We start from the raw sequence: 14776 nt of genomic DNA, 5'->3' as shown, positions 1-14776 counted from the left end.
GGTCTAAGTGATTTCCTTCCAGCGTGACCATCAGTCAGGCTCGACACGGAGTGTGTGTCACTAAAGTGATGATCGTCTCCCACGAGTTTCTTCTTGGCAAGTGTGGCGGCCATTGTTATTCTTTCTCCTATGAGCCAGGTGAGACGCATGAAGGCTGCACGGCATAATTAAAACTTAAATATGTTAAACTACTAAGAGAAAGTTAATCGTATACATTAGTTTATAGTGCTTCGCCGTTATTAGCAGGCCTAATGCAACCTTCACCCTTGCTGCCCACGTTGTGTTGCGCACTTGCTGCAAACAGAGATTTTAATTGTTTATCAGGGTCATTACTATTCAGGTGCAGGCAGTGGTAGATCCATAATGAATAAGATGGCAGAGGGGTAATCAATCACAATGTGTCGGGCAGCAACACTTGACACGTGGCATGTAAAATCTGAAAGTGAGAGAGCTACAAAGGATCCTGCTGCTTCGAAGGGTTTCGGCGTTATTAAGGAAGAAGCTCCACCAGCGCTCAGCTCTCATTTATATGGCAATACATCACAGTAACAACTTTCTGAGTTGTCTTACTTTAATAATCTTTAGAAATCCTCATCAGAGCTTTCTTGCCACTGTTTGCAATCATTTTTTGTTTTGCTCTGCAACACTGAAGATGACCACCGCGTGCCTGTCTGGTGGTTAAAGGGCAAAACGCTGCTTACACACTGGCCAAGTAGAGTGTGACAGGGCTAACAGGCCAGTCTCTGACGGCCTTTTAAAAACTCTATTTAGTGTGATGTGCATTTTGGACTAGACTGAAAAAAGGGGAAAAGCATGAAATGGAGAAAATCCCTCGATTTGAAGGTAGAAACTTTTTGCAGTGGTTGAAGAGCTTCAAAAGAGTTTTTCCTGAAAATATATGTTTTTTACTCAAAAACAAGGACATATTAAATGAACAAAAGTAAAATATTTTGACAAAATTGATGAAACAATGATAATTATCAACACATAACTGCATTATTGGTTCTGATTGGTTGACATATTTCTATTAACCTTAAAAAATAAACATATAAACTTAGGGTCATTATTTAGAGAAAAATACTAATAAACCTTTCCTAAACCTGCAATGAGCTTAGTGTTTCATCTCTCTTTGAGTAAGACAACCCTTTGACCTTCAGGTCTTCAAATTATTTACTCTTTTGAGGGATGAAAAATTAGATAAAAAGTAAAGAAATAATTTATGACACCACAATTAAAATGATCAACGGCGTTTTTTCAGGTCTTTTTGTCTGAGATCAGGCAGTGAGATGCATCAGGGAAAAAGAAAGTAAGTTTCATCTGTTTGGGTATTCTGCTACTCTGAGCACCGTAAGCCTTAACATTTTGATCCACCAATCATATTTTTAGTTTCACTCAGTAGAAATATCTTGGCTGGTCTGAGGCCTTCTAGCTGGCTCTAATGACGATCATCGGAGGAGACAGGTCAGAGTTGTCAATCATCATTGATGTTTGGTGACACTGAAACTGCCATCAGGAGGATCCAGTCACAGCGAGCTTATTATTTTACCCATTAAAAAAAACAACAACAAATAATCAAAAGATTTTAAAATGTAAAAAATAGTATGAGTCCTGGATTTTTTTTTAACCTTTTTTAGGGTTAGCGTCTGGAAACGGTGAAAGCTCATGGACAGCTAAACACTAAAAACAGAGATATATCCTCAGGTGCGTAAAGCATATACACACTGAGAAGCTCATAAAACATACAATACTCTCAAAACCCCATTGTGTTGTTTCAATGTTGTTGTCGTCATCTTCAAACTTATTATAAGAATGAATAAGCCACTAAAATGAATTCACCAAGGCATGTGCGCTCAAACATGTATCCATCATCCAAAGGGAAAATTAGACGGCAATCCCATCAGAATGACTCCAGTTCTGTTATCAGTGGTCAACAGCTTCAAAGTCAGATTATTACATTGTTATGCTTACAGCTCTGACAGCGGACAGAGAAGGACTTTTTTTGAGTCATCAGGCGTTTTCCTCCCCACTGTCATTTGGTTTATTCTTTTATTTTGTGAGCATAGCTGAGAAGATGGCCCTGTATGTGTGCAGAAGGTGAATCCATGCAGTGTGTCCAGGTTGAGTCGCAGCAGGTTGATTTATACATGGGATCGTAATCTGGCTCGGTGCTCGCTGCTGAACAAAGGAGATAGTTCTGCTGTAGCAAATTTTATGTGAATTTAGGATATCTTGTCATTTTTCCTCAAGTGAAGAATTGCTTTTCAGATACGAAGAAGCTCTCTGAAAGAAACATAATGAATTTCTTTCTTTTTTTTAATTTTTTTTTATTATCGAACATTGTTAGTGCTGGGTTGGCCAAACTAATTTTGTTTGTGCTGGATGGGGTTAGAGTCTACTGTAAGTAAAATTGTTGCAGCTATAGTGTTGGATCTTCTTGTTTTATTTGTGATCTTTACTTAGAAAATTGTAGAAAAAGACAGTTACAGCAGAAAGTAGTCAAGTATGCAGTCAAATCTTCCTGGAAAGTGGTTATGAAACTACAAACTTTTGTATTAATGCATGAAACAAAGACTAACCCCCCAAAAAGTAGCTACAGCAAATCTGAATGTGATTCCTTAATGCAATGATTATAGATAAAATAACTATTGGAAACCTAATAGAACAGCACCCTACCTGGTGTTTAAAATGTTTTCTCTTGAAAGGGAACTTTGACTTTAATTTGCAGAAATGGAAAATTAGTTTTCATGTCAAAAACTGTGAAAACTGCGGCGTATGGAAGCATCTGAAAATTTCAGATTTCTCTAGATTATTGTCTGTTTTACTCATATGGTTAAATAGCACCGCAATAATATAGAAACAACTTGAACATAAAATCCAGATGTGGTGATAGCGTTTCTGTTTTAGAGAGGCATGTCTTGAAAATATTTTGTTGCATTTGAAAACTATGTTTTGAAATAACTGATTTCCTGCAAAGCCTGTGCAGATATTTTTTGGCTCCAGAATATAAAACATGTAGTTCTTTGAGAGCTACATTTCTACATGTGCAAAACAGTTTAAAGAACCCTATTTGATGTGTATGAATTGAGTGTTACTAGACATCAGAATCCTGCCTTTTGTAACTTTCTAATCCCTCAAATACACGGTGGACCAAAATTGAAGACTTTATCAAATTGTAACCCAAATCTGATATATTCTATGCACACAAAATAAACAGGTCTGTCTTTTATCTTTGTGAACAAATGGCTTGTTTCCTACCTGTGTGGAAAGATAATTTTACCATCTTTTGTTTGGCCATTTTTAGAAAAGGTAGTCTGAGGTGACAGAGGTCGCTAATGAATGTCAGCAGAAGAAAGGAACTCGTCTGACCTGATTGACACACCAACACACCAGCAAGGTATTCTGGGATTCTGCACACACGTTTGACACACACATGATGGTTATTCAGAGCGGGACCAGTTCCGGATGATTACAAATCTAGTCTCAAAATAATCACAACCGTTCATGTAAAAGCTGTTTTGTAAGAAAATTTAGCTCAGTCAGTTTGAGATCTGTTGACAATAATCATGTGGAATGCTAGACAGAAAGTAATGTTTAAAAAAAAGTTGAATCTCTATAAAATATTTGAGAATTTGTTTATAAAAGTAATCTGCCAGAGCTGCTCTCATTCCAACTTGTTGCATATCCTTACTTCAAGTATTTCCACAAAATGCATTCACAAGTTCAAATCCTGAAAAGTGATTTGTTAAGAAATGTGGAAATCTGTTAGGAAATGTGAGAATAAAACTGTCGGCGAGTGTAATGAAGAGAGCTTCATTACTGGGTCTACTTTTACTTAAATCACTGTATAGCACTTTAAATGCACTTTTTGCACTTTATGAACAAGCACTTTATTTAGCACTGCACTTTAAGCAGAGATTTGCACATAAATAGCAATTTGCACACGAGAAGTTTTAATGGTATTTATTGAGTATTTTTAGTAATTAGCATGTAGCCTTTTGTTCTGGGCTCTGCACAGCTGCTCCTCATTGGAAAGTGAGCTGGTTGCCTGTGGAGGGAGGATAATTGTTACTCAGAGCAATGAGCTACTGGTGGGTAAAACTGAACAAATGTGTGTGCATAATCTGTGAAGTGTGGAGTGCTGATATTGAGTGACTCACCTGTCTTTTCTGTGTCCTCTCCAGGGTGTTTGGGCAAGTACTACCCCGGGGGTCCAGACACCATTTATAGGTTCTGGGAGAGGCCATTGAAAAGTGTGGGGAGATGATCATTTATGGGTTTTTGTGGTGTTTCATTTGGTGTAGGATAAAATATGAAATATTTATAAAAAGTAAATTTAAATGTTTATATTTATTAAAGTGTATTTTATTTAAATAGGTGGAGATTTGTTAAGGGAGATCCCACTGTGAAGTGGAAGTGGTTGAGTCCAACACAGCTGAGACTATTTAAGCCTTCAGTTTTCACCTGTGAAGAAAAATAATTATTGTCTGTGTATTGATGCTGTGAGGAGAATAACCCCACTGCTGTTACCACCTGACTCTGCCTCCTGAAATCTTCATCATCGTAAAATCCAACCGCAAAACGGCCGCCTTGTTACAGCGAGTCACACAAATCCATAATTTGCATAGTAGCTGCAGACTAATTGTAAACCAGTCAGCTTCTAGTTTTCTTGTCAAGGCTGAGGTGGCGGCTGATCAATCGAACTTGTTCACACGAGTGACGGACTGAAAGACGAGCCAGTGACCCCTTCGCCATTTCTTATTTATAGGGAGGTCACACTGTCAACGGAGGAAAATAGAAAATTTGATTGCCAGTTTTTTATTAAATTAACATCCGGCACCAAGCTGCAAATTGAACTGAGAGAAGAGAGCGGCAGCTATGGTAAAAATGTTCCAGGGCTTCATTTAGAATTAGATAAATTCTTTAGAGGAAATGTTTGATCGATGAAAACAGGTAGCATTACACTGATTAGATTAACAAGAAAAAAAAAAAACATTCCTATCTATCTTTGGATAAAAATGCACAGAATTAATCTTACTCTACATATCCACATGATTACCATGCAGGATCTGCAGCTCTATTAGTGGAGTCGTTCTTGGAAACCAAATCTCCCTCTGTGTTGCTTCCTGTCTGCTGTGGAGACAGCAGATTAAAATGGCAGCAGAACTGAAGGACAGGGCTGTTCATGAGAAGTGTTTTAATAGCACTGATATGTCTAAATCAGACAGCTGCTGTCTGCATATACATCTTCCCCCTCCAGGAGCTCGTCTTAATTGTCAGCATGGCATGAGAAGAATATTGCAATCATCTGCGGGCTGAACATTGAGATCCACAGAGAGTGGATCTCAATGGAAGTGGGTTTTACAATAAACATGGGGCCGTGGTGTACAGCGTGAGATGAGAAGACGTCAAAAGGAAGAGGCAAAAACGAGAAAATTAAGACAGAAAGGAAGATGAAACGACTTTTCTGAAAGTTAGGGTTTCACAAATGTTATTCATGGAATTGCATGCCCGGATTAGAAAAGGTTTTGCAGCCACATAACATTCTCATAGCCTGAAATTGCCACTTAATTCAATGACAATCCAATAAGATTGGGGCTGATTAGAGGGGGGAATGGAGCAGAACAAGACAGACTGAGGTGTATGAAGAAATGTAAGAAATTACACAAACAGGACTGAGATTTGCTTGCATGACAAATTTTTGAATCAAGCCTATTTTAAGTGTTATGTTAGATTATGTTAAAGTGACTTTCGCTCACTCCTTTGTTCTAGTCATTGTGTATTTCTTTAAATCTTTAAACCAGAGTTGTTGTTTTTTTTATATCTACCCCTTTGTTTGCCTCTCTCTAAAAATTGTAAGTGAAAATAGACTAGATTTACTGAGAACAAAGAAGACGGCGTGAAAGAAACCCACTTTGCTTCATGCTTTGTGCTCCAAGCCACTGGGCCTCTCGGGCACATAATCTCTTTCCTGAAGCAGTTTCCCCCTCAAAATAAATGAGTTATTTCCACCTACTGGACCAGACAAAGCCCCAAACTCTCTGATGTGAAGTCTGGCTTTTCGGATCTGGGTGGCTTAAACATGCAGTACTTAACCAAAGTACTTATAGACCTTAAACTTCTTCACAATGTGAAATGAAAACCACATATCGCAATGATGTGATGTACTGTTGGTTGTTGTAAGATGATCAAACACACAACCATTTAGGAGCTATATGTACTTTTGTAAGGCATTGTAAAGTTTTTGGCTAAAATCTGAAAACTAAACTTGAAGTTAAATTTATGTTTTCAGCTAATAAATGTGCAGGTGAATATATCAAAAAGCACCAGACGTTTATATATACTTGGGAGGAATTGTTGGAATATTTTCCAAACATCCAGCTTCCAATTATCCGACAAAATTGACTTTCCTTCTTAAGAGCGAACAGATCAATATCAGAGTCAGTAGGGTTACACTTGGTGTGCAAAACTCAAACATAATCAGATAATCTTTGGCTGACCACAAGTCGTGGCATTGCATCTGATCCCGGCCCTCTGCAGGGACTCGTGGCTCGTGTCCGATCGGAAACAACCCTGGTTCGGCGGCATGTTCCAGAGATAACAAATCCTCAGGAGAGGAGGGCCAACAAGCAGATGAAAGAGTTAGGAGAGACTGAACAAACACCGAGTTGTTTAAAATAAACTCTACCTCACAGTGGACCTCATTACTCATGTAGGAGAAACTACGGCTGTACGAGACGTGGATCAGATCAATCATTCATCACTTTTAGAGTGGATGTGTCTCTACGGGATCGTCACAGTGACATTCTGACAACACCAAAGGATGCGTGACACTGACCGGTGCTGTCGGCACGCATTCTTCTGCAAAGCTGCTTTAATCTCATCTCCCAAATGATTGGGATATAATAATAATAATTTAAAAAACTGAAAATATTTTAGATATAAAATAAATGGAAAATAAAAAGGTACAACAGCTATGTTTGAATCCAAATTGCGCTGCAGAGTTTCAAATACATTTATATAATAACAGGAGAAAGCGTAATGCATAAATACATAAAGGCATTAATGAAATGCCTTATCTTGCGACAGATTAAACAAAAACTGGCAATGCAATCTGCCTTTGGGACTCTTCTCGCACAAACCTGGTACATTAGGACCCTGCTTATAAAAAAAATCTGCAACATTATGCTGCCACTGTTGCTTCGGCTTCACCTGAGCGTCTGCTGGCTGGCTGGACTCACGCTGCTGGGATTTCCTTCCTTGTTTCGCTGCAGTAATTGAATGCACAGGTGTGATGCTCAGAGTGCAGGGAGTTCATTAGTAAAGTGAGAAATTATACTTGACCCATTTTTCCAGAACACCCTGAACGGTGCTGACAACTTTTTGACATTCTGACTTCTGTTTTGACATAAAAAGGAAGGGTGTTTAATTTATAGCCGGGGCGTGAGGATCCCTGGAGGACGTCTCGCATAAAATCCAGACCTTGAATATAAAATCTGTTCAAGTCGGAGGTCAGGAGAACCCAAGGCTAAATTTTAAATGCTGTCCTCTACATTGGGATTTTGTTTTATGACTAAAATCTGACGAATTAGAATCAATAATTAATTTGCAGTTTGTATGTTTACAGAATCACCTCAAGGATACATGCAGACAATATACTTGTGCAGTCAGTCACACACACTGTGAGTGACAGAGGTAAACCTTGCGAAAATAAAATATGACCACTGATGGATTCAAGCAGACAATCGCACTGAATCGTCTGGGTGGGGAATCACTTCACTGTGAGTCGGCTGTCTACTCACTGCAAGCAAACATTGAAACATGACAAGAATATGAAGAATCACACACACAAATGGCAGATTCTATTTTTATTTTTATTTTATTTTTGTGAAACACAAACATCCTATACTATTTTCATGGAATTTTCACAGGAAATCATTTCATGATATATATTTTTTTGCAGATTTTTTTAGGGAGCTTTTTTTTTTGCAGTGATAGATTGTTTACACCTTGTAAATACGGAGAAAAACTCTGCATATTAACAATATTAACAAAAACATGGCATCTGTAAGAGCAGCCAGATCACAAAATGTGTTCAGCTTTTGTGTTTGTATTTTTTTGTTTGTTTGATCCAGAACAAATAAATATTGTTTCCTTTTGACTGCACAGTGAAAAGCATAACTCAATAATGGGAGAGAAACAAATACAGAAAAGCAAAAAAACAAAACAAAACAAAAAAACAAAGGCAAAAGCACTGCAAAGATAATTAGAGTAAAAGAAGAAATGAACAAAAAAAAAACCTAATTTTTATGGGTAAGTAAATTCTGTCAAAAATTAAACGGCCGATAACTTACAATGTTGACACCAAAGCAAATAATTTCAGCTAGAAACTGAAGTTGAAACTTTTTGCAACATTCTAGATTATATCTGGAATTGTTTGGTTTTAGTTTTTCCTGGATTGTTTTGTCTGTAATTTTAATCCGAGTCATCTAAGACTGGACTTTTGCAGAACATTGGGATGTTCAGTCTTAATTTCATAGAAGCTATAAAAACAAAACAAACTTTTCTATGACATTGTTTTTGTTCTGAGCTGGTGAAATAAATAATTTTCCTGTAACATCACAGAATACGAAGTTAAACTAAAACCATTGGATGAAGAGCTACATTCATCAGTGCAGTATGTACACTCACATCCATTAAATTGACAAACTCATTTCAAAAGGTACACTTAATAGGGACAAACAATCCTAATCAGACGGATATTCTGATTTATCCATCTTGACTACGTACGGTCAAAACAGTAATTGTGATGCCGCCTCCTCTCCATTAAACAGTCTGGGAGTTCTCGCTGATCCTTAATGAATCTGGAGTCGGCAGCCAGCACAGCAGCTCTGGTCCTGAGAAGCTTATTTAGCTACGAATCAACGAGGGAGGCCGATTTTGATTCGTCCTAAATCTACATACCCGATTTACATTTCAAAAGGAAGTGATCCTTTTAATTTCCGTGAAATTGGGTGTCTATTAGAGGCTGAGTCAGACACACGCAGAACAGAAATCCAAAAACATCACACTTGGGAAATAGGCGCGCAGATTTTTGATGTGTCAACCCACTGTCGTAATTACTTTCTAAACCATCTTAAGCAGTATATTATCAATAAAAGATGTGTGGTCCTTTAAGCTACGAGAAGGAAAATTCTCATATTTTATGCTTTCAGGTCCAAAAAAAACAAACAAACTCATTACTGTCCTTATCAGCGTTTTCTTTATTCCTAATATTTGTGTTAATTAGATTTAGTTGTCGTCTTATCTGTGCCAGAATTATGTAACTCCTCATGGTGCTCCGATAGATCCTCCGATGCTTTCTGAGCAAGACAGAAGGATTTTGTGACCTAATTCTCAAAATGTGGGTCAGCTTTGCTGCTTTTTGGGTCAGTCCTGCTGTGGGCCTGGATTTTAGGAATACAGGAAATATTGCATAAATTAAAATTCAGAATGAGATTTCTTTTTCCCCCTCCGAAAAACTGCTATAAAGTTGTCAAATGTAGGTCTTTGCTTCACAATGAGTTCTCAAACATTTTATTTTCATTTTTAATGCTTAAAACTGATTGTTGTCAGCAAAGCTGCTTAAAATTCTGCACAGTTGTCTTTTGGATAATGTCCAGTAAGGACATTTAATTAAATTTTTATCCCCAGAAGACACATTGTCTGAAATATGTTTTTGCTCTCTCTCACTGAAAGACATGAACAGAACATTACTGTTCTGTCTGTGTGCCCACAATAAATTACAAAAGAGCCATGACCATTTACTTTCTTTCTTCTTAGACCCAAATCAAGCAGCCAGTTGGGATAATCGCGGCCCTACGGCTCCACAGCGGATTGACATGTTTAGCACGGATCTGCTCTCCAAATTATGACTTAGCATCTGTCCTGCAGTCATCCATTGTCACCTCTTTGCTCGAATGACTTCTGACAATGAAAAGACATGTGACAACGTTAAATGTTTTACTGTAAGCTCCAAGAATAATGGAGCTCAGCAAACTATTTTTTTTTATTTATTAGTCTTCCTTCCTCAGTTTCCCTCCTCTCCACCTGCCACAGCTGTACCACATTTCCTATGATTAATTCATTGTCATTTTCCACCTCTGCCTCCTGGATTTTCATTGTTTTCCACATTCTTCTGTAAAAATCTCTCTTCACTGCCTGCATTGGTCTTCCTGCTTTCATGTGCCACTTTTTTCCTAGCACAGATTTCTGAATTTTCATTAACATTCTCCAATTTGGATGACAGTTTTCTCTTAATTTAGGTCTTTTCTAACCACAAATCATAACAGGGGTTTGCTGGAGGTCAACACAGAGTTATGAAACTGTGTCCTCTGCCAGATTTCTCTCCTTCCAGCCACAAAGCACATATAAACCCCACCAAAACAACCCTGTCTCATTACCAGCACATCAAGAAAACGTAGAGTTGCCAACTGTAAACTTTTCCCCTCTCTGACCAGCTACATGCATTGGATTGACTTAAATAGTTATTTTCTTCCCTGCTGTAAGTAAAAGTTACCACAAATCAGCCACTGACTGGAAATATGCAAACAAAATCTGTTTAATGATCAGGAAGCTGACAAAATATGCATCAGATGCGGTGTCCAAAGTGCTCAAAAATATTTTCATACCGTTTCTGACATTTAAATTTTTTTTTTTCTTGATTGTGTTGAGTGACACCTCCCTCTTTGAATTTCTGTCGCTGTATGATGACAGTCAGTGCCATCCCACTCTTATGCAGGGTCCCTTTTTTATTTACTATTTTTCAGTGTTATTTAAGTGATGCGAGAACAAAAATAATTGTTTATAAAAAAATATGCATTTTTGCAGTGTCACATTATTAGAGGGTTACAACAAATCCCCCCCGTTTGTAATATATCTTCAAACCAGAAAAGCATACTTTTTATAATGCTCTTGTGATTTTATTTGAGGTTTTCTTTGTGACTAAACTCTACCTAAAAAAAAACATTTCCAGTGTGGTTTTACCCATTTAATAAACTTCAAGGGCAAATCCTGATCACCGAAGATGTAACGAAACAAGACTACGTGAAGCTTGATGATGCAAATTGTAGCAAACAAGCACAGGGATTCGAAGCGCTCTAATTGCCTGCCTGAGTTGTCATGACTGCTGCTTCTATTGTAGTTCAGGGTTTGCTTTCAACTCTGCAGGGGAGCTTCTCGGTTTTCTGTGATAAGCTGACCATCCTCTAAGCCCAGGCTCCTGCTTAGCCTGTAAACACACGAGTGGTAGCATACATGTTCAAGTAGCACTCAGCGACAAAAATGGTACTAGAATCTCAGGAATCGAGGCGGCGTTTTGGTCAGTTTGGATTTAAAATTTGAGAAAGGCTAATAAAGAAAGAGATGATGCTTAAGTTAGATAAGTTAAGTTAGAATATTGTGAAGATTAGGAACAGTGATCGGGATTGAGTAGGGGTGTAGTGATATGATAATTTCACGATACGATACGATATACGATATTCTGGTCACAATACGATATGTATGGACTATGGGGAAAAAGGCTTTTCTACCTTGGCTCCCGGAGTTACCCGTGGCTGTAAGCTGTTTACTACTAGCTGCTAAAGTAGTGGCTCCGCCTCACCCCGTAGTGATCGACTCCCTGCAGCTACGCAGTGCCGCTATTCCCCTGCTTGCATCTCTGAGTAGCTGCCTCTCAGACTGCCAGGATCTCATAGTTCTCTCAGTCTCTGATACTCTTTGTCTGTTGCTAATTAGAATGATTGATCAGCCATTGTTATCATGGAAATCCTCACTGTGCCGCGGATTCCGGCTGCGGGGTTTTCCTCTTCGCCTTCCTGCTCAAAACACAGCGCCGCTGCGCGCCCACTTGAGATGTTATCAACCCATGTAATATTCTTCAGTTAATCCTTTATATACAGAACAGACACCGCTAAGCTAAAAACTAATTACGAAGTGAATGCTACCAGTCGAAATTTGCATTAATTTCGCGATCTCACTGCTTTTGCAGCTGCTCCGTTCGCGCCGCTACTCCTTTCTGCTTCTCCGTTCCGTTTGTCTTTCACGGTTACTTGCGCAGCTTCGTTTCACAGCAACAAAATACAGCCCATCGTTATTTATTGAAGATTTTACATTTCCAAAAACACAGGAATCTAATGTTTCGTTTTGTACGTTTGGAAGCTCATTCCCTCTCACATAATCGGAAAAGCCGGGGAATGGCGGCGCTTTTGACATTTCTCTGACAATGAGAAAAATATGGTTTACTAATTTTAGCATAACTCCGGTTATACTTGGCCTATTAACACAATTTAAAAACTGGTGTGTAGTTTATAATGTGCAATTTAAGCTCATTTTGAAAGTAAGACTGAGGGAGGCGGAGTGTTGCGCGGTAACAAACTAGATGTTAAAAAGAGCTATAAGACTATGGACCCCTACTCGCGGATGAAAAATCTATACTTTCCGAGGGCGGAAAATATCGATATATATCGTCGAATCGATTTATTTATACAACCCTAGGATTGAGTCATATTTAAACAAAGAAAGTGGGGGTTAATGAAATACTAACACAATAATGTCTTTGTAGGGAAACCCAACAATCCTCCGCTTAATTTTCCAATTAACTCTCTGACAGGGATGTAGGATGTTGAAAGAGCAACCGAGACTGCACGAGAAGATAAAAGACGGTCAAACTCTACAATTTTGCTTTGAACTTAAGAATACGAACAGAAAGCCTTCATTCGAAAGGTCACGTGAAACTAAACATTAAACAAACCTTTATCAATCTTCCTGTGAGGTTTTGGCTCAGACGTGTTTTGGGGAACATGGCTGCCTGAGGACAGGACAGAGTCACAGGTGTTTTTGTTGATATCAATTTGAGACAAAAAAAAGAAAAAGAAAAACAGGACGGAGAGAGAAAACAAGTGAAGCAGCTGAAACCTCGCATTCAGAAAAACGCAATCGTTTAAACAAGTAAGCCAATTAACCAGGACACGGGCAAAAGAGTGTTTTTATTGGCACTAAGAATATAGCTGCTATTAGAGCTTTCCCACAAATATATAATTTTTTACAACCACATGAAAGAACATTTGTTTTACTTTTGTCTTTCAGGCGATCAGCATCTGGAGGAGATGATTGTTAAATGGGAATAAAGATCAAATAAAATATGATGAATGTTTTTGTCTGGCAAGGGGACAGAACGCCGCTGGGATAACAGCCTGAAGGATCTACGAACTGTGAAACGTAATTTAACGTTTCTATCTCATGAGGATCTCTTAAAGGGGTCATTTAAAAGCAATAAGTAAAAGTGACTCTTTTAGAGCCATTTCTGAAACAAATCTGCAGCTTTAGCTCTGGTCTTCAACCTGCAGTAGAGTGCTGCTTGTTGGTAGAAGAAATAGCTCCTTTTGCTTACAGGCTGCAAAGTTTAAGACCGTCCATTGGTTGGTTTGTTGCCATGGAAGTCAGAGGAAACATGACAACCCGAATCTGCAGGTGTATTTAGAATTATAGGCATAACTGTCTCTATTTCTTGAAATAATTTTCAAAAGAACATGAAATTGTTCCCATGCAGGGCGAAACAAACAGATTCAGAGAAAAGTTCACTCGGGCAGCGTGACTGTTGCTTTTGTGATCTCCTTTTCTCAGTGAAAATATAAATGAATAAATAAAAAACAAAGCTATATTTCAAAACATAACCCTAAGTATTCTTTTAATTTGCTAAATAGATTTTTTTCTTTACTTCGCTCTAAAATGTGCTGCCTTATGGTAAAAGGTTGAGACGACATTAAAAGAAAATAAAACTTCCTTAACATTTTGAAATTTAAACATAGAGCTATACGAACAAAATCTCTGACAATTATGCTTTATAATCTTCTAATCTAACCAGGTTAGATAAAACATTTACTGCTATACAAAAAACTGCTCTCTGGGTTTATATCCTCTTTGCTTCAATTGGCTTAATAATTATTATATTGCTTAACACATTTTCACAATCTACCAATCAGATATCTAATTTAAACTATTTAAATTCACTATTTTATTTTATTGGCATTGAATGCCAGTAAAGGTAGTTTTTTTGTGTGTAGAAAATCTTTCTTTCTCTACGTAAGGTTAAGGTTCAGAAACATTTTATGACAGCAAGTGTATCTTTTAACCATGAATTCGGGGGCTTTGCTTCAGCTCGGTTCCAGGTCAACACGCTGTGCACATAAATGAGCTCATCCATCGTATGTCTACTGGACTTTCTTCACTCCCCCTCCCACTCTCCCAAGAGAGACGGTGTTAGGAGTCAAGTTTTTGAAACCAAAGTGCAGTCAACCAAATATTTTCACTCTCTCCTGGCAGCCGGACGTGGAGGTGGACAGCGAAGGTGGGCTGCCGTGATTCTTCTCAGACAAGAGATGTGTGTAAAGGATGAGAAGCGCCTCACTCTAATTAAACGGATCCTCTTAAAAGTTTTATAAACCGAGAAACTCCCTAAAGTTTGACACAGTTATTTCGACAAAAATTACTCCGTAGGTCATTGATGAGAGACGTGTTTATGCATGCGGTTGTGTTTCTTAAAAAATATTTGAAAAGGAAAACACGCCTCACCATAAATTAAGTTTCCTTTCTTGAGACGTCCATTAGATAACTTGCTTTAAGGAAATAAGTTACAAAACTGCTTGTGTTAGAAACATTACATCATGTGATTTTAAGACGGATGATCCAATACTACTGCAAAACCAAAAAGAGATAATTTGCTTTGCTTTAAATTTTGAAT

The sequence above is a fragment of the Poecilia reticulata genome, chromosome 12, assembly GCF_904066995.2.
Source record: "Poecilia reticulata chromosome 12, P_reticulata-male-v2, whole genome shotgun sequence".
Taxonomy (NCBI): Eukaryota; Metazoa; Chordata; class Actinopteri; order Cyprinodontiformes; family Poeciliidae; genus Poecilia; species Poecilia reticulata.
The sequence above is the reverse complement of the archived record's forward strand: the minus strand, read 5'-3'. Positions refer to the sequence as shown.